General features: G+C 43.9%; 1 long non-coding RNA gene across 1 annotated transcript in view; it reads right to left on the reverse strand.

The window, feature by feature from the left end:
- The window catches only part of LOC125109382 (uncharacterized), a 75,512-nt gene extending 69,477 nt beyond the window's left edge, over positions 1-6,035 (reverse strand). Inside the window, exon 1 of the long non-coding RNA XR_007130210.1 lies at positions 5,945-6,035. This is a non-coding gene — a long non-coding RNA (uncharacterized LOC125109382). The remainder of the gene's footprint in view (positions 1-5,944) is intronic.
- Positions 6,036-22,987: the final 16,952 nt, after the last annotated feature.

A 22,987-nucleotide genomic window follows, 5' to 3' on the forward strand; every position in this document is an offset into this window, starting at 1 on the left:
AGTCTGTAACGTACAATGGTAAAAATATTCGATTGGCAGCAGACTTATCCACGAGACCTGGCAGGCCAAAAGAGCTGGCATGATATATTCAGAGTACTAAATGAGAAAAACATGCAGCCAAGAATACTATATCCAGCTAGGCTATCATTGAAAATAGAAGGAGAGATTAAAAGCTTCCAGGACAAACAAAAACTGAAAGAATTTGCAAATACCAAACCAGCTCTACAGGAAATATTGAAAGGGGTCCTCTAAGCAAAGAGAGACCCTCAAAGTAGTAGATCAGAAAGAAACAGAGACAATATACAATAACAGTCACCTTACAGGCAATACAATGGCACTAAAATCATATCTCTCAATACTTACCCTGAATGTTAATGGGCTAAATGCCCCAATCAAAAGACACAGGGTATCAGAATGGATAAAAAAACAAAAACCATCTATATGTTGCCTACAAGAAACTCATCTTAAACCCGAAGACACCTCCAGGTTTAAAGTGAGGGGGTGGAAAAGAATTTACCATGCTAATGGACATCAGAAGAAAGCAGGAGGGGCAATCCTTATAGCAGATCAATTAGATTTTAAGCCAAAGACTATAATAAGAGATGAGGAAGGACACTATATCATACTCAAAGGAACTGTCCAACAAGAAGATCTAACAATTTTAAATATCTATGCCCCTAACGTGGGAGCAGCCAACTATATAAACCAATTAATAACAAAATCAAAGAAACACATCGACAAGAATACAATAATAGTAGGGGATTTTAACACTCCCCTCACTGAAATGGACAGATCATCCAAGCAAAAGATCAACAAGGAAATCAAGGCCTTAAATGACACACTGGACCAGATGGACATCACAGATATATTCAGAACATTTCATCCCAAAGCAACAGAATACACATTCTTCTCTAGTGCACATGGAACATTCTCCAGAATAGATCACATCTTGGTCCTAAATCAAGTCTCAACCAGTATCAAAAGATTGGGATCGTTCCCTGCATATTTTCAGACCACAATGCTCTAAAGCTAGAACTCAATCACAAGAGGAAATTTGGAAAGAACCCAAATACATGGAGACTAAACAGCATCCTTCTAAAGAATGAATGGGTCAACCAGGAAATTAAAGAAGAATTGAAAAAATTTATGGAAACAAATGATAATGAAAACACAACGGTTCAGAATCTGTGGGACACAACAAAGGCAGTCCTGAGAGGAAAATATATAGCGGTACAAGCCTTTCTCAAGAAACAAGAAAGGTCTCAGGTACACAACCTAACCCTACACCTAAAGGAGCTGGAGAAAGAACAAGAAAGAAACCCTAACCCAGCAGGAGAAGAGAAATCATAAAGATCAGAGCAGAAATCAATGAAATAGAAACCAAAAAACAATAGAACAAATCAACGAAACTAGGAGCTGGTTCTTTGAAAGAATTCATAAGATTGATAAACCCCTGGCCAGACTTATCAAAAAGAAAAGAGAAAGGACCCAAATAAATAAATCATGAATGAAAGAGGAGAGATCACAACGAACACCAAAGAAATACAGACAATTATAAGAATATACTATGAGCAACTCTACGCCAACAAATTTGACAATCTGGAAGAAATGGATGCATTCCTAGAGACATATAAACTACCACACCTGAACCAGGAAGAAATAGAAAGCCTCAACAGACCCATAACCAGTAAGGAGATTGAAACAGTCATCAAAATCTCCAAACAAACAAAAGCCAGGGCCAGAAGGGTTCCTGGGGGAATTCTACCAAACATTTAAGAAGAACTAATTCCTATTCTCCTGAAACTGTTCCAAAAAATAGAAATAGAAGGAAAACTTCCAAACTCATTTTATGAGGCCAGCATCACCTTGATCCCAAAACCAGACAAGGATCCCAACAAAAAAGAGAACTACAGACCAATATCCTTGATGAACACAGATGCAAAAATTCTCGCCAAAATACTAGCCAATAGGATTCAACAGTACATTAAAAGGATTATTCACCACCACCAAGTAGGATTTATTCCAGGGCTGCAAGGTTGGTTCAACATCCGCAAATCAATCAATGTGATACAACACATTAATAAAAGAAAGAACAAGAACCATATGATACTCTCCATAGATGCTGAAAAAGCATTTGACAAAGTACAGCATCCCTTCCTGATCAAAACTCTTCAAAGTGTAGGGATAGACGGCACATACCTCAATATTATCAAAGCCATCTATGAAAAACCCACCGCAAATATCATTCTCAATGAAGAAAAACTGAAAGCTTTTCCGCTAAGGTCAGGAACACGGCAGGGATGTCCGTTATCACCACTGCTATTCAACATAGTACTAGAAGTCCTAGCCTCAGCAATCAGACAACAAAAGGAAATTAAAGGCATCCAAATCGGCAAAGAAGAAGTCAAACTATCACTCTTCGCAGATGATATGATACTCTATGTGGAAAACCCAAAAGACTCCACTCCAAAACTGCTAGAACTTGTACAGGAATTCAGTAAAGTGTCAGGATATAAAATCAATGCACAGAAATCAGTTGCATTTCTCTACACCAACAACAAGACAGAAGAAAGAGACATTAAGGAGTCCATCCCATTTACAATTGCACCCAAAACTATAAGATACCTAGGAATAAACCTAACCAAAGAGACTAAGAATCTATACACAGAAAACTATAAAGTATCATGAAAGAAATTGAGGAAGACACAAAGAAATGGAAAAATGTTCCATGCTCCTGGATTGGAAGAATAAATATTGTGAAAATGTCTATGCTACCTAAAGCAATCTACACATTTAATGCAATTCCTATCAAAGTACCATCCATTTTTTTCAAAGAAATGGAACAAATAATCCTAAAATTTATATGGAACCAGAAAAGACCTCGAATAGCCAAAGGAACATTGAAAAAGAAAGCCAAAGTTGGTGGCATCACAATTCCGGACTTCAAGCTCTATTACAAAGCTGTCATCATCAAGACAGCATGGTACTGGCACAAAAACAGACACATAGATCAATGGAACAGAATAGAGAGCCCAGAAATGGACCCTCAACTCTATGGTCAACTCATCTTCGACAAAGCAGGAAAGAATATCCAATGGAACAAAGACAGCCTCTTCAATAAATGGTGTTGGGAAAATTGGACAGCCACATGCAGAAAAATGAAATTGGATCATTTCCTTACACCACACACGAAAATAGACTCAAAATGGATGAAGGATCTCAATGTGAGAACGGAATCCATCAAAATCCTCGAGGAGAACACAGGCAGCAACCTCTTCGACCTCAGCCACATCAACATCTTCCTAGGAACATCACCAAAGGCAAGGGAAGCAAGGGCAAAAATGAACTTTTGGGATTTCTTCAAGATCAAAAGCTTTTGCACAGCAAAGGAAACAGTTAACAAAACCAAAAGACAACTGACAGAATGGGAGAAGATATTTGCAAATGACATATCAGATAAAGGGCTAGTGTCCAAAATCTATAAAGAACTTAGCAAACTCAACACCCAAAGAACAAATAATCCAATCAAGAAATGGGCAGAGGACATGAACAGACATTTCTGCAAAGAAGACATCCAGATGGCCAACAGACACATGAAAAAGTGCTCCATATCACTCGGCATCAGGGAAATACAAATCAAAACCACCATGAGATATCACCTCACACCAGTCAGAATGGCTAAAATTAACAAGTCAGGAAATGACAGATGCTGGCGAGGATGCGGAGAAAGGGGAACCCTCCTACACTGTTGGTGGGAATGCAAGCTGGTGCAGCCACTCTGGAAAACAGCATGGAGGTTCCTCAAAATGTTGAAAATAGAACTACCCTATGACCCAGCAATTGCACTGCTGGGTATTTACCCTAAAGATACAAACGTAGTGATCCGAAGGGGCACATGCACCCGAATGTTTATAGCAGCAATGTCTACAATAGCCAAACTATGGAAAGAACCTAGATGTCCATCTACAGACGAATGGATAAAGAAGATGTGGTATATATACACAATGGAATACTATGCAGCCATCAAAAGAAATGAAATCTTGCCATTTGCGACGACGTGGATGGAACTAGAGGGTATCATGCTTAGCGAAATAAGTCAATCGGAGAAAGACAACTATCATATGATCTCCCTGATATGAGGGAGAGGAGATGCAACATGGGGGGTCGAGGGGGTAGGAGAAGAGTAAATGAAACAAGATGGGATTGGGAGGGAGACAAACCATAAGTGACTCTTAATCTCACAAAACAAACTGAGGGTTGTTGGGGGGAGGGGGTTGGGAGAGGGGGTGGGGTTATGGATATTGGGGAGGGCATGTGCTATGGTGAGTGTTGTGAAGTGTGTAAACCTGGCGATTCGCAGACCTGTACCCCTGGGGATAAAAATATATGTTATAAAGCTGTAAAAAAAAAAAAAAAAAAAGAAAGAAAGAAAGGGTGAATCCCCAAGTTTTGTAGCAACATGGACGGGACTGGAAGAGATGATGCTGAGTGAAATAAGTCAAGCAGAGAGAGTCAATTATCATATGGTTTCACTTATTTGTGGAGCATAACAAATAGCATGGAGGACAAGGGGAGATGGAGAGGAGAAGGGAGTTGAGGGAAATTGGAAGGGGAGGTGAACCATGAGAGACTATGGACTCTGAAAAACGATCTGAGAATTTTGAAGGGGTGGGGGGTGGGAGGTTGGGGGCACCAGGTGGTGAGTATTGTAGAGGGCACGGATTGCATGGAGCACTGGGTGTGGTGCAAAAATAATGAATACTGTTATGCTGAAAAAAATTAAAAAAAATATTTAAAAATAAAGTGTATTAACTCTTATGGAAAAAAAAATAATAATAATAATCCAGAGACTAATAGGTCCCCCACTTCCCTAGTCTATTCTCCCTCAGCCAGATGCGTCTCACTCAGAGGCAGTTCAGGTTCTTGGGAAGAAGCTGCATCCAGACCCACCGGCTGCTGGGTTGGAGCACCTCCAAAACGGACGTAGTGCAGCTCCAAGGTTCTTGTGAGGGCGATTTTTCTAGCCCATCAGGACACACAAGAATATCACAGCACCACAATCACACTAACAGAATTTAGAGAGCCCATGACAAACCCCCCAGCCTTAGCGCAGCTGGCACACACACAACCAGGGGCCAGATCCCAGCAGCCGGTTCAGAGAGCAGCCCAGCCTCACGGGCTATCTCCAACCGCAAACGCCAACAGAGGCCTCATGCTGGGAAAAGGGAGGAAAGATCGGGGTTTCAGTTCTGCCCCGATGCTGCTTTTCATCCCAAGGGTCCCGATCTAAACTCAGTAAGGAGAGATCTTCTATGGATGGACAGGTTCACTGTGACCTTCTGATTTCTTGGAGGGAAATAAACGCCATCACACAGCCTCCCCTTTCTGGAACTAACCTCACTTCTTCTTTTTTTTTTTTTTTTTTTGGTCTAACCTCACTTCTTGAAAGACTTACACAATCACAGTTAGACACTCACTCTTAGGCTCTGGCCCTGTGAAATTCCATCTCTTTCAAACTGTAGGTGCCTGGCCTCAACACCGAACTGTGTAGACTCTGTTGACAACCGTCTCTCGTGACGTTTCACTGGCACTTGCGATGTTTGTAAGCGGCAGCTCCCCAAAGCCCCTTCAGGGCCTGGCTTCCTTGGCACTGCTATGCTCCCCCAGCCAGAGGCCAAGGAATATTTTATTCCTGTGCATTGGTGGCTACTCCCTTTACCTCTTGCTCTTGAGTTTCAAGGGGCTTGGGAAGCTGATCTCTTAGGGGAAGTCTGCTGCTTCTCTACATTTGTCTCAGCTTAACATCACCTTCAGCAAATTCATGAACTTCCCAGTGCACAGGCACCTCTGGGGGTCAGAAAGAATCAATATGCCCTTAGAGCCAAAGTTCTCCCTGCACATCTTCGCATCCCTCTGCTTTTGAATTTTCCAGGCCTTGACTCACCGGTTCTATTTTCCTAGCAGCAAAATTTCTTTCTTTCCTCACTTGTCCATCACATAAGGGTAAGTCTCTGAGCGCTCTGGCTCCTCTGTTTCCCCCCCCCCCCTTCTCAGCGGGCCGAGTGAAGTTTAAAGAAACGATAACCTACTTTCTAAGTTGATTGTCTTTCTTCTAAACTGTGGAGGTAGGCTTGTTTGCTGGATCACTGTGCCCTCCTTCGTTTAGCTTTGCTCTTGGACCAAGCACACTTCCTTCTAGATTTTATCTGGCGCTGTCGCCTGCCTGACGAGTGAGTCAGTTCTAGGCCTGATGAGAACGAATGTGCCCGCCACCCAGAAGATCACTCCCCAGTTGTCTGCAGCAACCCCAGGCCTAATGTCCATCCTGGTGGCCTCTGCAGCTGAAACTCTGTTATGTGTCCTCAATCCCTCGTCTCCGTCCATGTCCTCGCCATGCTCCCCTCACAGCACACGACATATCTGTTTGCACGAGCTTCTGCGTTATCTTGAAAACTAAATAAATATGCTGCGTTGTTATTCCCTTAGCAATCTGAACCCCCTCCTGTGCCATCCCAGGTTTGAGGGTGGCCCCATTTGCTCTTAGGATTGCCTCACCCCATTGTCACCCTGCTAAGAAGTCTCTCCATAATGTTGTAGTCCCACTCTGGGAAATAATCTGATCTGTGCAGAATATTCTGTTTCACGTAGCTAAACGTTTAGGGGAGAAATCCAGTCTCTGATGTAGCGACTGACACACCACCCCTTCCTTTCCAGTTCTTCCTTTAGGAGTAATTAAATCTGGGCACACATCCTTCTCCCATTCACATCTGCGTTCCTGGAGTCCTCGGACTCTGGGTTAAGAAAATGCTTTTCCTGCCCTTCCATTTCAATGGGCACATCTTCCTCCAGTTTCTCCTTCACTTTTCTCCTGCTCCTTCCTAATGACAATAAAAACTTGGGGTTTTTTAAGAACTAATGCTATTCCAACATAAGTGACCAAACTCCATTCCTAAAAACAGTCTGTTCTGGACAAGGGAGGTTTTAATGCTCTCTCCATGTCACAGGCTTTTCTGTCTCCATCCACCAAGATGACACGTTGCTGCTGATAAAGGAGGAAATCGTTCTCCTTTTTATCTGTTCATTGATTTAAAAATGCACCATTTCTCCGTAATCGATCTCAGCCTTGGTCTCTAAAACCCACACCCGCGCTCAAAGCTTACAAAGGGAACAGTCTAGAACTAACCTGAGACCCTGTGGAGAGGAATGACTCTGCAAACTGAATGAATCCAACGCTTTCCCTGAGTGAAATCCAAAATGAAACCAAGACAGCATTTGGGACAGGAGATCTAGCACGCTCTGTCAAAGCCCCAGTGCTGACAATCTAAAGACCAAACAGTGAACATTAATGTTCTGAATGCACAATCCCGCTGCGTTTTGTAACTTGAAGTCCCAGAAATACCACGTCAGCCTGTCATTTCAATATCACGCACAGTCACCGTCTAGGTCAAAGCTTGGCCTGTGAACTCATGCGAGCGAGCACTTAGATGCTCCAGAAGGAAGCCTTCTTTGTAAGTGGCACAGAGTACGAGATGTTTGATGCCTAAATCCTACACTAGCCCCTCTCACTCTTTGCCTGTCAACAGAAATATCAAGAATTAAATAGAAACTAGAGGTTCCTACTCAGTGATCTGCCACAGACATCCCCCTGGTCTATCCCCACCTAAGTGAGGCAGTGAGGGCCCCAGGCAGCTGCACCTTGGCTTACACACGTGGTCTGAGACTGAACAGCTAGACCAGGGGCCTCCCCACGCTGAGAATAAAGCCAGTGCAAATGACTTTAATTCATTCAAAAAAAAAAAAAAAAAAAAAAAAGGAAAGAACAACTCATTGACTTCTCAACCTGGGAGACACCAGGACAGCAACAGAATGCAGAGCCCAGGGGTCACGGTAGGAGCCAACAGGACGATCCGAGCCCCCTTTCCCTTTCCCCAGCCCAAGCCGGGAAGAGCCAGCCCCTCCTCAGACAGGCTGGACTTCACGGAGAATCGTCGCTTAGGCCCGGGAACGAAGATGAGCCACAGGGCACACAGTGCTCCCCGTCCTCGAGCACAGCCCCAAGCCTGTGGAGCCCAACTTGAAGAGCATTAGCTGGTTCTGGGGCTGAGCTTCTGCCCCCACAGCCCACGGAGTCCCCCAGCCCTGAGCAGAACCCATCCTCCCCAACCCCTGCCACTCCCCTTTTCTACTGTAGGAGTTTATTTTATTTAAAAACTCAACAGAAAAACAAAACTTACTGTTTCCCAAGCCTGCCACACAGAGGAGTGGCTCTCCAACAAGGGTTCCTGGTCGAGCAACATCGGCATCACCTGGGAACCTGCTAGAAGTTCAAGCTTATTGGCTCCAACCCAGACCCACCGAATCAGAAATTCCAGCAGGGGGGCGGGGACAGTCTTCAGTTTCACATGCCCTCCAGGTGGGTCTGCTGCACACCACAATTTGAGAAGCCCGGACTAAACAGTGTCATAACTGCACTAATCAGGCTGCCGCTTCTGCACTGGGGGAAAGGAGCTGACCAGCAGAGAGAGAAAGGAGCCGTCTCCAAGCCTGTCTCTTCAAGAAGAGGGGAAACTTCTACTGCACACAGGATATCGTAAATTCCCTTTCCTCTTAGATGATTTTGCAGCAACACAAATTGATGAGAAATAGTCACTAAGAACTAATTCTGAATGACTTAACTGGTCTTCTCACTGCTGTCTGAACTCACTGGGACAGGAATTATTTTTCTAACAAAAAGTCTAGTGGTCTACCTTGCTCAAAGATGGCAGTCCATCACCTAATTCCCGGGGGGGTGGGGGGGAAGGGTAAAAGCCTAAACTACCTGGCTTGGAAAACGAGGCCAGTCACAAACTGGCCCCAAACCACCTTTCCAGCCTAATTTTTAAAAAGCTCCTATTACGTTCTCTACATCAAAAGGAGTAGCTTCAGATAAAGCAATGGAAGAAAGAATTTCCCTCCCATATAGCCATCTCCGGGATCAGGAGCCCCCAGGAAGCAGGTTAGCCATGCAAATGTTCAGCCACATCCCCAGAGAATCGGCTCCAACAGCCCTGGAACAGGACCTGTACATCTGCATTTGTCCAGAGCCTCCGGCGACCAGCTACTCCCTGAGAAATTCTGCTCCCTGTGTTGCGGAGCAGATGCTGCCCGGCACGGAGTTTAAGGAAGTACCTATTAACTCCTGAGCAGTGCTACCATGATCCATTCTCAGACAGTTCCACTTTATAAACTCTTCTAACCTCCCTCATCAAACCATTCTAACATCTCACAGCATGCAAATCGTATTTATTTAGCATTTATTTATTTATCTAAGATTGTATTTATTGATTTGATAGAGCACACAAGCAGGGGGAGCAGCAGAGGGAAATGGAGAAGCAGACTCCCTGCTGAGCATGGAGCCCCACGCGGGGTTCCATCCCAGGACCCAGAGATCAGGACCTGAGCCCGAAGGCCCATGCTTGACTGACTGAGCCATTCAGGTGGTGCCCCTATTTTGCACATTTAAAACACATCTTAAGAACAAATAGGTCCCACATCATTTTGACGGAGGTGTCTAGTACTTAAATACCTGAAAACTGAAAGGCAGGGACATCAGACCCACCGTAGCACTGAACGTAAGGAACAGTCGGGAACATTCCAGATGCATAGATAGATGTGCTCTCATTAACGTCTTCATTCAGGCTCCTTGCCCAGGGTTTCCACATCTAACTCTACATGGTTGTTGAAGGTTTCTGTGCCAAAGCGCAGCCAAGATGACTTGTTCCCTTAATTTTGCCATTAACTTTTTTTTTCTTCTCTGCAAACTCTCAGAACAAATAGATTCTGTTTGCATGAATAATGCACCATGTTCCCAGGTACAAAGGAGAAGCCAAAGTCTTCACAGCTGCAAAAGGAAGCTTAACCAAGATCCATTTCCAGTGCTTTGCCTGCATCAAAGGGCTTACAGCCCATGGGGGAATTTTTTTTTTTAAGTTCATCTTTTGAAATTCTTTCCTTTCCACTCCCAGCTATTTTAAATTCCACTTCATGAAACCGAGCATCCACTTTTTGGTAATGGACTGGGAGTCAGAAACCCGGATTCTCCTGCTAGGTTTGCTATCAGCTGCTGCATGACTTTGGTAAAACATTTGACCCCTGTGAGACTCAGTTTTCCTAGCAGCAAAATGGGCCATGTGACGAGACAAGTAGGCGGCTCTCTAAGTCCCTCTGCTCTAGGTGGAGGAGGAGGGGGCTCTGCCACACCCCGTCCAGATCCCCAGAGACATTCTCTCATAGCGAGGAAGGACTTACTCCGAGATATTTCACTACTCTGACCACAACTTCAGTTTGAGATATTGGCTGATGAGCAACTTAATCGTTAAGGGAGAGGATTGTCATGGAATCAGCTATCCTACAGCCTGAGCAAAGGCTTTGAAGAATTATCATTTCACGTGTTGTGTGGGAGCCGGGGAGTACACGGTCCTCTGCTTCTCTCACTCTCCTTTCAGGAGAGAAGATGGAGGCTTCTCCCAGACCTGGGAACTGTGTTAGGCTGGGATGAAAACGTGGTCATGAACTAAAACAGGAGTCAGTGGTCGCTGACCAAGGGTATGAATTATTTCATTCTCGGTTTCTGCTGTTAATTGCACATTGGAAGACAATGTGCAGAAACTATTTCGTTTTACTTTACCAGGCTCAACTAATGTAGGTAATTAAGATTCACTGCCTAATTAACTTCAAATGGCTATACAGAGAGTAACATAATTCTGTTCCTTTCTAAATATCAAGGTTTATTCATATAGTAAAAACAGTATTATGTGTAATCGAAGGCCTCACTGTTTGTTCATGTTATATCATTAATGACATGCCATCCTTTTAGGGCTACACAATATTCATGAAGTGCCCTCTGTTTACAGAGAGTGGACAAGAGGGCCCCAGAGGTTAATGACTGCGGCAGACCTCACAGGCTAGTTGGTGACAAAGATGGGTCTCGAAGAAGCTCTCATGGTAGATTAGTGTTCTTTCAAATTAGTCATTGAAAGGATTCATTTGTATTGAGAGAAATTATTTCTATTTTAACATTCCTGGTTTATCGAGCAATGTGGGATCAAGGGCATTTTTGACATAGGGCAGTTGAGGGTAAGGACGAAAAAGAGGGAGATCCCTTGTTTTTCAGATTTACTCAAATGTAATTTATTTATATCTCACAGTCTATCAACAAGTTACACTAAATGCCAAACCCACCCCTGGTGAACAGATGATATAAAGGCACGCTTAAGAAATACATTTAAGTCAAAATTGTGCTGCCCAGCGTTTACTGGGCTCTAAACAATTTGTAACAGGACAAGTCACAGTAAGGAACGCCCCTTCTGGAATGCTAAGCGATGCCTGGCTGACCCCAGAGTGAAGTTCCAGACCCAGGGTGTGCAGAGGAGCTGCCCAGAGAGATTAGGAATGCAAAGAAAGGTAAAGGAATCAAGTATGACCTGTGTCCTGGGGTGCCCAGCATCAAGCCAGAGAAACTCACTTCAGCCATGAACTGTGTGTATGTGAGGGCTGCGCTCCAGCCAGTAACAGATATAGACAAAGTCCAAAGGCTGAAAACCAAGTAGATCCTCAGGAATGTGAAAAGTGTGAGAAAATCAAGTTCATCACTGGGCCCAGGACTAGGATATGCACGGTTTACTTACAACCTCCTGGACTTTGGGATTCACCACGCACATGAATGGAGAGATGGATGATGGCAGATCATCTGTGAGAAGAGTGTTCCTTTTTTTTTTTTTCTTTTTATGAGGTTACGACAAAGCATGTCACAATATTGGCAGGAATGAGAGTCACTGTGGCACCCGTGGGGTGACCCACTCAGGAGGGTGATCATTGTACTCATCCTCTTGAGAAAGAATATCTGGTGGGACCCTTTGTGTGTTAACATTTTAGGGAAAAAAAAAAAAGCCCTTCCCCAGGAAGGGAAACTAGGGGAAAGACCAGGGTTCCTGAAGTACAGATGCCTGAACATGTCTTAGCTCCAACATTGAGAAGGCAGCTATGTTTGGAAACTACAAATTAACTGATAGTGCTAGAAATGTTTGTATTCTGACTTGATGGCATGACAGACCAGTGTGCACCAGCACCCTGACCTGGCTCAGCCTTTGGCACCTTCCTCCTGGTAGCATGCACCTTCTACTGGAGACCCCTGCTCACCACCCCTTCCCGTCTTCCAGCAACCCTAACTTCCCATGGGAATAAGCAGCAGCGTCACCACTGGCCTGTCTCAACCCAAATTTTCTGAGTGACCTTTAAATCAAATGTCCTTGGGGCGTCTGGGTGGCTCAGTAGGTTAAACCCTCTGCCTTCAGCTCAGGTCATGATCCCAGGGTCCAGGGATCGAGCCCCACATAGGGCTCTCTGCTCAGCAGGGAGACTGCTTCCCTTCCTCTCTCTCTGCCTCCCTCTCTGCTTACCTGTGATTTTTGTCTGTCAAATAAATAAATAAAATCTTAAAAAAAATAAAAAATAAATCAAATGTCCTTGCCAGTTTGGCTGCCACTTCTCCCCTAAGCGCAACACTGGGGAGTGGGGTCGCTATGAACTGAAGACTCATTGTAGCAGAACATAACGATGTCCTAGGTCTGCTACCATTATAGGAGCAGACCTGGAGCAGTTACTGCGCTTGGATGCAACTCACCAAGGTCACTTCCTTCATAGTCACCAGTGGTTATTTGCCAAGAGGAAATAAACCCCCAGCTTCCCCTCCCTCTCCCCCCAAGACCTGCTACAGCAAGGAGAAAGACACCAAACGGGAGGACTACTGATGGTCAGGCTTTTACTCATTGTTGGTGGGAGCGTGAGTATGGAGAGGGGAAGAAGGTGAACATTTGTATTCTAGAAATGGAGTGGGCCCAGCAGGTGTGCTCCATTACCATGTAGGGGACATACCTGTTACAGAACGAACAAATTAATTAATGGATGAATGGATTAATTATGTTTATAGGAGATTTGTCCTGCTTTAAAGGCACTATCCAGACACAGTGGCCTTTAGCCACTCCTCTTTCTGCAAGAAGTAACTTTAGTACTTCCAGCTCCTGACTGCCTTAGCTACAAGCTCAGAAGCGTTTGATCAGATGCCAGTACTTTGATCTGGCCATTCCCTAGGGAGGCAGAAGGTCAGGCCCTGCAGCCCACTGGCCCTGCGAGAGGCTCTCCTAGGCCCATCCTGTATGAGCAGTGCTGGGACTCAGTGTTGAACTTCGCCTTGGTGACCGTTTGGAAAGAGCATGTTGCCTGGGGAACACATCCTGGCTGGCCGGCAGGAGACCCACATTCCAAAGCACAATCCCATTTCCTACACAACAGGGAAATGGAGGAGACTTGTCTTTTGAGTTTTGATTTTCAAACCTTAGCCCAGTGCAGGAGCTCAGCCAAGCGAAGAGAAAGGAAGAGAGAGCCACGGATGGTGAGAAAGGCCTCCCACGTAAACGAACCATACTGGCCTCCAGGGAGAAGACAGTGAAAATGCTCCGTGAGCCACGTGCTACCAGCTAAGTTGAAGGGCTCCGTAACGGAAGAGTTAGCCCCTCAACACCACAGTTTGAAGTTCAGCAAAACATCTGACAGTCCCTTCTGGAAGGATCCACATGGGATTTCCCTGTATGGAACATGACCCAGATCAGACGCCCCATACCCTTGGTCACAGTCTCCCTTTCTTGGAACATGAGGGATGATTCCTCTGGTTTTACTGGGGAGTCAACATCCTGGTCGCACAATGTGATCACATGCCCTGTTCCCACTGGCTCGGGAGTCAACATAGCTGGTAGTACAGGAATGAGATCCAGGATGGGACTGTGCCTGGCGGGGAGGGAAAGGGGGGGTGTTGGCAGTGGGATGCGCCAGGAGGCCAGGGCTACCGTGACAACTATACTCATGTCTTCAGTTAATCTTTAAAGAGAAACACGTCTTTAACCATTTGTTAGGCTTTAGGCCTTGTTTCCTTTGACTCTAGTCCTAAACAGGTCACTTAACTTCTCAAGAGACTTGGGCACAATCACAGCACCCACCTTGCTGGCCAGCTTGTCAAGAAGGACCTGAGAATGGTAATGGCCATCTGCTGAGCGTTTGGTAAGTGCTTGTGCTCATGACTCCATCCAGGGGTGCCCAGGTCAAACGCTTGAATGGAAATCCAGTAATTGTCATGGGACGGGGGTTGGTCAAGTGCAAAGCACGATCACAAGCAGTATCTCATTTAATCATGCACGCTTCAGTCTGTACAACAACATGGTGAGGAAAGAGCATTTTCCTTATTAGAGAGAGGAAAACCAGAGTCACAGTGGGCGTCCAAGATGACCCAGCTGGTCAGTGTTCCAGTCTGGGGTCGACCCAGACCTGCTTCTCACAAAATATCACAAGTAGGGGCTGTGGTTGCTAACACAGATATCACCTAAACCAAGAGAATCTGGGAAGACAAAGCAGTGGTTTTTGAAGGGGGTCCAAGCTGGACTCCAACAGCAGCAGGAAACAAAATGCTCAGAGCTGGACATAGAACAGGCTGCCATCCCCGCAGACACGGACAGAAGGATTCAACCTTGGCCGCCAAGCATGGACGCTATAGGCCCAGAGTTCGCAGGCAGAGGAGTTTAAAATGCTGCTCCTAGTCTCTGGTGAAAGCTCAAAGAGCCTCTATTTAAAAATGCCCTTCAGGTTTTGCCCAACTGAGTGGAAAAAAAAAAAATCCAACTCAAAACCTTGGAAATATCTGGGGATGTCAGAATCTAGTATTTTTGCTGAAAACCAAGTAATGAGGGACCAGTTCTCTCAGGAAGGTTTGCTGACGTGTATGAGGGCCAGGCTCCCAGGGGCGGTGTCCAGTGAGGATTCTCTCCCCTCCCTGGAGGGATGGTCAGAGACAGCCTTGGGGAGTTTGGGAAAGGGGAAGTGGGCGGCAGGGACTCATCCCCAACCCTCACTTTATTCCTCACGGACTTCTCTAGTGAAGCTTTTCACTGGCCCGAAGGGAGAAGAGATTTTCTTTCCGTGTTTTATAGACTTGCTTGACTCGTGGAAAGCTGACGCAGGGAATACCATTCTCCTGCCTGCCAACACTGCCGGTGAGCACGAATTATTACAGGCTTTAATTTCATTTAATAGGGGAAAGATCCTTGCCAATAATATATATGAAAGTGCGCTGTAACGAACAAAAGGAAAGCATTCTACGGATGTATAAGGAATGATAGTGATCATGTTCACAAAGATAAATTTTATGCAGCAAAGGAAAACAAAACCTGAATTTTAACAACAGAAGAATAGTTAAATAAATAATCGCTTATCTATATGATAGAAGGCTGGATGGCCACTAGAAGTCATTTTATGAAAAAGTTTTTATGATGAAAGGAAATGTGATTACTACTCCATGAGAATTGCACACGGTATGCCTGCAGGTAAGGTAGACAGACGGATGGACAGGTGGAGAGTTGGAGACAAACCGTGAGAGGGGAGAACATTATAGCAATATATAAATAAGACTTACCTCCGAGTGACTGTACCATGCCTGCATTTTATTTTCTCCTTCATTTTTATTTCTTTAGTTTTACCCTGCCTTGTTCTAAAAACAATTTTAAGTTGTTTACAGCACACATACAAGATAAAATTAAATTTGGAAAAAACATAAGCAAGTGAGGAATAAATATAAGAAAGATAAGATGTAGCCGGCAGGGTGGCTGGTGGGTAGAAGACATTCCGTGAATCCCCACACATTCGGTAGAGACCGACCACAAATTCACCCCTAAGCTTTCCGGACACCAACATGCGGAGAGAGAGAGAGAGAGAGATGCAAGAGACCGTGCAACCCATGAATACAAGACAAAGCATGAGCAAGAAAATAAAGCAAAATGCTTCTGTTTAGGAAAACAGGAAAGAAAGTTCTCCCGTGGTTCTCTGCTCCAGGGGACAGCGTAGAAGGTGGGGAGCGGCAGGGCAATGTGTTTTGTCCCCTGTGACCCAGTGAGTCACCTGTAGACCTTCCCAGTAGCCTCCGTGTAAGCTGGGGGGTGGGGGGGGGGGGTGGGCAGAGCACGAGAAAGAGCAAGAGCCACCACGTAGGGATGGTTCCTAGTCCCAGACTCCACGCGCAGTGGTGGTCCCACTGTCTCATCTGATCCTCACGCACCCCGACAAGGTATCCTGGAAATCAGCCGAGAGAACAGCTCAAATCCAGTTAGCCAGCAAATGGCGGGGCCCAGGTCTCTCTCCACATGCCTGCCACGTTTTACCAGTCAGTTCTACGGCTCCCCAAGTCCGGGGAAGAAACAATGTTCCATACAGGCCAGGGGCCCAAGGCCAGGATGCGGTTCAGAGAAAAGAGCTCTGGGGGAGATCTTTTTTTTTTTTTTTCTTTCTACTTTTTAGTATTCCCGAGCTTTGGCCAATGATGATGTGGACTTTTACGTTATGCACCCTTGCGGATTCTCTGCACAGCCCTCAAGCCCCCTGGCTCGCACTACATTCAGTTGATTTTAGGAGTTCTTGAGGCGCTCCATGGGGCGGGGGCTGTTGCTTAAGCATTGACTCCTTGTTTTGCCTCAGGTCATGATCTCAGGGGTCATGAGATGGAGCCCCCATGCAAGACTCCACGCTGAGTACAGAGTCTGCTGGAGATGTTCTCTCTCCCTCTCCCTCTGCCCCTCCACTCACGATCACCAACATGGGCATGCTCACTCGCTCTCAAATAAATAAATAAATCTTTTAAAAAAAAAGAATTATAGGGGCGCCTGGGTGGCTCAGTGGGTTAAAGCCGCTGCCTTCAGCTCGGGTCATGTTCCCAGGGTCCTGGGATCAAGCCCCATGTCGGGCTCTCTGCTCACCAGGGAGCCTGCTTCCTCCTCTCTCTCTCTCTGCCTGCCTCTCTGCCTACTTGTGATCTCTGTCTGTAAAATGAATAAATAAAATCTTAAAAAAAAAAAAAAGAATTATTAGAGGCAACTTTCTCCCCACCTGATGAGGGACCTCCGCAAGGATGCAGAGAATGGTCTTGGTTTATAAATAAGCTCATCCTTATCCTGAAACTTCCACAGTTTTAATGAAAAGCCCATCACTGAGCTATTTCTATGATGTGGGGTCTCATCATGAATTTCAAGCCACTGTGAACACATTCCTGAGTTTCTCCTACGCAGCTCATGTCTCTCCTATTTCCTAGGTGGATGCTCTATTCCACCCAACAGGCTGGGGAAGATATCAAGCCCCAAGGATTTTAAATGATACTAAACTGACCAAAGCAACATTTACTAGAGCTGGTAATGTCGATTGGAAATAATTGCCCTCATACACTCATATTTGGAGTATAAGTAAGAGTAACCTTCATTCTTAAAACAAAAACAAAACCTTCATTCTTAAAGACAGTTTTACAAAGCACACCAATAGCATTCTGAGCCTTTGACCTAGAAATTCCACTTGAATAGATTATTTTAAGGAGACAAGTGTAAATGAGGGCAACATTTAGCTACTAGGATGTCTCCTAGCACTGTTCACAATAGGGCAAGATTGGAAACCAAATATCCAAAAATAAGAGTTCGTTTAAATTGAGATCCATCCTTATAATGAGGTAACACACATTCATGTAAAAGTTATATTATAAACTGTATTAATTTACTTCAGTTATTTCTGTATCTTATGTATTTAGAATGAGAAAATTGGGTATAAAAATTTGTGTAGCATGATCTCATTTCTTAAATAAACATTATAATATGTACATGTAAGAAAAAATATAGAAGGATATAAGGATATACTCTAAAATGTCAATGGTAGTTATTCTAGCACTAAGGTATTACCAGTAGCTTTTAACTTCTACTTTTTGAATACATGTACATGAAAAAATGTTCATCATCATTAGCCATCAGGGAAATTCGAATCAAAACCACACTGAGATACCACCTAATACCAGTTAGAATGGCAAAAATCAACAAGGCAAGAAACAATTGCTGGAGAAGGTGTGGAGAAAGGGGAACCCTCTTACACTGTTGGTGGGAATGCAAATTAGTACAGCTACTTTGGGAAACAGTGTAGAGATTCCTCAAAAAATTAAAAATAGAGCTTCCCTATGACCCTGCCATTGCACTACTGGGTATTTACCCCAAAGATACAGATGTAGTGGAAAGAAGGGCCATATACGCCCCTCGTAACAGCAATGCTCACAAAAACCAAACTGTGGAAAGAGCCAAGATGCCCTTCAGCAGACGACTGGATAAAGATGATGTGGTCCATATATACGACGGAATAGTACTCAGCCATCAGAAAGGATAAATACCCAACTTTTGCATCAGCATGGATGGGCCTGGAGGAGATTATGCTTGGTGAAGTAACTCAAACAAAGAAAGTCATTTTCTTATGGTTTCACTTATATGTGGAACATAAGGAATAGCATGGAGAACATTAGGAGAAGGGAAAAATGGAGGGGTAGAAATCAGAGTAGGAGATGAACCATAGGAAACTACAGGCTCCAGGAAACAAACTGAGGGTTTTAGAAGGGAGGGAGGTGGGGGGTGGGTGAGTCTGGTGATGGGTATTAAGGAGGGCACGGATTGCATGGAGCACTGGGTATTATACACAAACAATGAATCATGGAACACTGCATCAAAAACTAATGATGTACTGTATGGTGACTAACATAACACAATTAAAAAAAGAATAAAAGGACCAAAAAAGCAGGGACCACACCCATCCCATTCCGTACTGTAGCCCCTGTATGTATTCAGAACACGGCACAGAGTGGGACCTAACTGAACACTGAATGAATGAATAAACAACTGAAGCTTTTTTTTTGCAAAAATAAAACAAAACTATAAAACTCAAAAAGAAATGAATAAATGTGTGTTTAAAAACGTATCTATAGTGAAGATGTATTACTCCAAGAAAAAGAAAAAGGAATTTAAAAACAAAACGGGCAAAACCTACTGAAGTCTCAGTGTTGCATTTCTGTCTATACGGGAGGAAAAAAGCCAAGATATGGATAAAAAGGCCGATAAGCCAGATCAGAACATTCTCCCATGTTTGTCTATACCATTGCCATGGGCAGGGCTAAAGATTTAAAAATCCTTCATGTGGGGGCAGGGGGGCTGATGGAAGACATTCAGGTAAGTGTGGAGCTGTCCCTTGAGGCATGCTAAGCTAGGAGTGTCCATAAAAGTAACCTAAACCTTTTTCTCTCTACAGCTTTGAAGCTCAAATTTAAAGCCAAGGCTACCCATGGAGATGGAAGCCAACCCAATTTTTATAGTTTGTAAAAAAGTTCCTTTCACCCAGGCCTTTCCCATTTCTGATTTCACAAGAGCGCACCTGCCCCACTGGTCCCAGCAGCAGCTTATTATATCCTCCTTGCAAGCAGAGAGCACTTGGTAATCAAAGATAATTCTGCTCCCACGTGAATAAATGCAGTCCGGACTTGTCTATCACTAAAAGGCCTCGAAAAGACTAGAAGACACAAATGGATATAAATTTAGTTCTAAACTGTTTTTTAAAATACATTCTAGCACGTTTAACGGCAGAGCGAGCTAATGTATGTCAGCACTGCATTTTCTTGAAAGCTGCTTCCATGTGTTACTGAATAAAAAGATGGATCCTGGTCTTTCATCAAAAATAGCACCCAATAAAGTGAATGTTTTCATTTGCCCCCTTCCCTTTTTGGGGAAACTTGCAGTCACTAATAAAAATTTATTGAACAGCTACTAGAAAACACAAATATGAACTTGTCTTATTGCCTCTAGAAGGTCCTTTGCCCCGTGTCAGCTAGACAAGGTACCAAGTAAATTCTGAGCTTACATGTAAAATGTCAAGGAGTTGCAAGGCTTAAAAATGTTAGAAAGCCACTGTGCAAGAGGCGGGGGAGGTACAAGGCCCCGAATGCCTTAGCCTCAGCTTTCTTCTCTCCATATTTCCTGCTGCTCACTTGGGCGATGTTCACGTCCCAATATACACCTTGCTTTTCTTTCATTTATCAATGGCTTTTCATATTCTGCCCTCTCCACTGGAACCACCTTCTTATCCATTTCTAGCCTAGGAAGCGCTGACTCACCCACTCAGACATCTTCCGCTTTGTGAAGCATTCAATGAGCATAGCCCTTTCCACCTTCCCCCGGAAGGCCAACCAGTCCATTGTCTATGCTACAGAGAATCCTGTTAGAGAGAATCGTGTTATTACATGAGTCATACTCTAGCTGAATAATGTGTCACATGTATCTCCTCTATATGAGAAAGCAAGATTTTTGAGAGTAATGTCTAGGCTAATTTCTTTTTGATTCCAGAATTAGCACAGTGCTCTCCGCAAATGTAAGGACTCATAACACTTAGTTGACCTGGATGAAGAGTATGTCAAGTCATCAGAACTAGTGAAGGAAAAGGGAAAGGGGAAGTAGAGGGAGGAAGGGAAGATGGAAAGAGCAGAGAAGTGGGATGGGAGAACGAGAGGGGAACGCCAGTTGAAATGCTCAAGGATGACGGTTTCCACATCCTAGACTCTGGTTATTGTGGCCAAAATTTTCCTCTGGTTTCACATCTGTTGTCTAACTGATATCAGAAATAGATGAGCAAGTAGGACAGCAGTATGAAAATTTTGTGTTTCTAGGAGAAAGGTCAGTGTTGGGGGATCCATAGGCCAATTTTGGACAACAAGACACTCTTAAAAGTAGAGTGAAAAGAGCTCTTGAGAAAATATTATTAGATATCTAAATATCCTTCACATATTTTTGTCCACCAGGCCTCCAAAATATTCTATAACAACAATTGTTTGTTCTGTTTTTAGGGAGAGAGAGTGAGAGAGCACGAGGTTGGGCAGAAAGGGGCAGAGGGAGAGAGAAAGAGAGACTTTTAAGCAGGTTCCATGCTTAGAGCCAAGCCCTATGTGTGGCTGGATCTCAGGACCCTGAGATCTTGACCTGAGCTAAAATCAAGACACTTAAATGACTGAGCCACCCAGGTGGGCCTATGACAACATTTCTTTAAGCCTGTTCCATGGAATAAGTAGTGGGGGAAAGAGAGATCAAATAATTCCCTGCTCAAAAAATTTAGGAAGCATTAAGTGTTGTTTTTTTTTTAATGGTTTTTCTACAATACTACCTAAGCTTTTAAAATTCTGTTACACATTTTGAATATCTAAGAGTATCCACAATTTCCCTAACTTAGTGGACCAGAGAATCCCAGTACATCCCCTGAGGCTGGTGCTCCTTCTAGAAAATCAAGTCCATCTTAGAAAATCAAGTCCTGCCCACTAAGTAGTAGATGTCATCCCTTCCCTGTTGATGGAGAAGGGCACTGATGCTAAAGATATGGGGCGTATGGGGAAAAAGAAGGATTTCAAAGCCAAGTACCAGAGGCACTTAAATCTTGGAAATGTTTACTAGGGCCTGAATCAAGTTTCACACTTCAGGGTAAGGAGTGGGACTTTTAGACCCCCAAGGCTTTATCTATAGAGTCCCTTATCTAGAGTGTATCTAGAGTGCACATGTGGCCCTGAAATGGGTCTAACATAACAGGAGTTTTAAAGCCAGAGCCAAGTCCTTGGGTTGGACCGCAAGAGTAGACAATGACACACAGATGGAAAATGGTGTCTCCACGCACTGACATGATCTATTCCCACATAAGAGCTCTTGTTAAAATAGACATTTTTATAGACTTTATAGATTTACTGTTGCATACAGTAATTTCCTAGAACCTAGATACTAGCATAGATGATATTATCAGAATAACACAAAAAATAGATCTGATAGAAGAAAGATAGTCACATCGCAATTCAGGTGAACGCCTTTTTTCCATCAATATCACTGGAAATGGAGGGGCTTGGGTGGCTCAGTCAGGTAATGGACTGCCTTTGGCTTGGATCATGATCCCAGGGTCCTGGGATGGAGCCCTGAGTCAGCTCTCTGCTTGGCAGGGAGTCTGCTTCTCCCTCTGCCTCTGCTCCTCCCCCAACTTGGGTGCTGTCTCTCTCTGTCAAATAAATAAATAAAATCTTAAAAATATATATATATATATATATATACATATATATATATATACATATATATATATATATATCATTGGAAATGAAATAATTTGTCTAAAATATTCCTCATATAATATCGACTCCATAAAACAAAAGTTTCTTGAAGGTATAACCTCCTTTTTAGCATTATGCTTATTTTTTTTACCACCAAATCACTACAGATTCATATGATCTGTTTTCCCAGTTGTTCAAGGCCATCCAAGCATTATCACCATCAGAAACAAGCAATATATCAGGAAAAGTGCTAGAGCAAGGATCAGGAGACTTAGCTCTGTTGTCAGCTCCTTGTACAACCTTAGGCAACGGCATTTGCTCCCCTAAACGTTGTTATTCTAATCCTGTGCTGTCCCCCACAGAAGCCACTAAACTCCGGGGGCTATGAAGCACCCGAAATGCACCTAGCCTGGTCTGAAGTATGCTTGAAGTATAAAACACATACGGAATTTCAGGTATTTAAACGGAGAGTAAGAGTGTGACTATTTCACTAAGAAATTTTACAATGAATTCATACGGAAATGATACTATTCCGGATGGACTAGGTTGGTAAATATAATTTCACCTGTTTGTTTTTACTCTATTGTGTTAACGTGGCTTTTAGGAAATTCTAAATTACACACGGGATTCGCTTTGTATTTCTAGCAATGGCACGGGTCTAATGTGTCAAACGAAGCGGTGACTTCAGATTACTTCAGAGCGGCCTTCTACTCCCGAACTCTTAAGATAAAACCTTTGATGGAAGATAAAGCTAGGGGAGGGTCTGAGGCATAAACCTGGAAAGAAAGAACCACATAGGACGAGGTTTCAGACAGGACTGTGAGTGCTAAAAATCACACCGGCACCCCTGGGTGTGGTGGAGAATGCAAGAGGGCAAGGATGCTGTGGGGGTGGGGAGGGAGGAGCGCGTCAACCTAACTTTGAAGTCTGAGGCAGCTTTGGCTTAGCTTTGGATGAATGAAGCTTTGTTGGGTCATGACTCCTAGTTAGAATAGC

This window comes from Lutra lutra, chromosome 9 (genome assembly GCF_902655055.1).
Source record: "Lutra lutra chromosome 9, mLutLut1.2, whole genome shotgun sequence".
Taxonomy (NCBI): domain Eukaryota; kingdom Metazoa; phylum Chordata; class Mammalia; order Carnivora; family Mustelidae; genus Lutra; species Lutra lutra.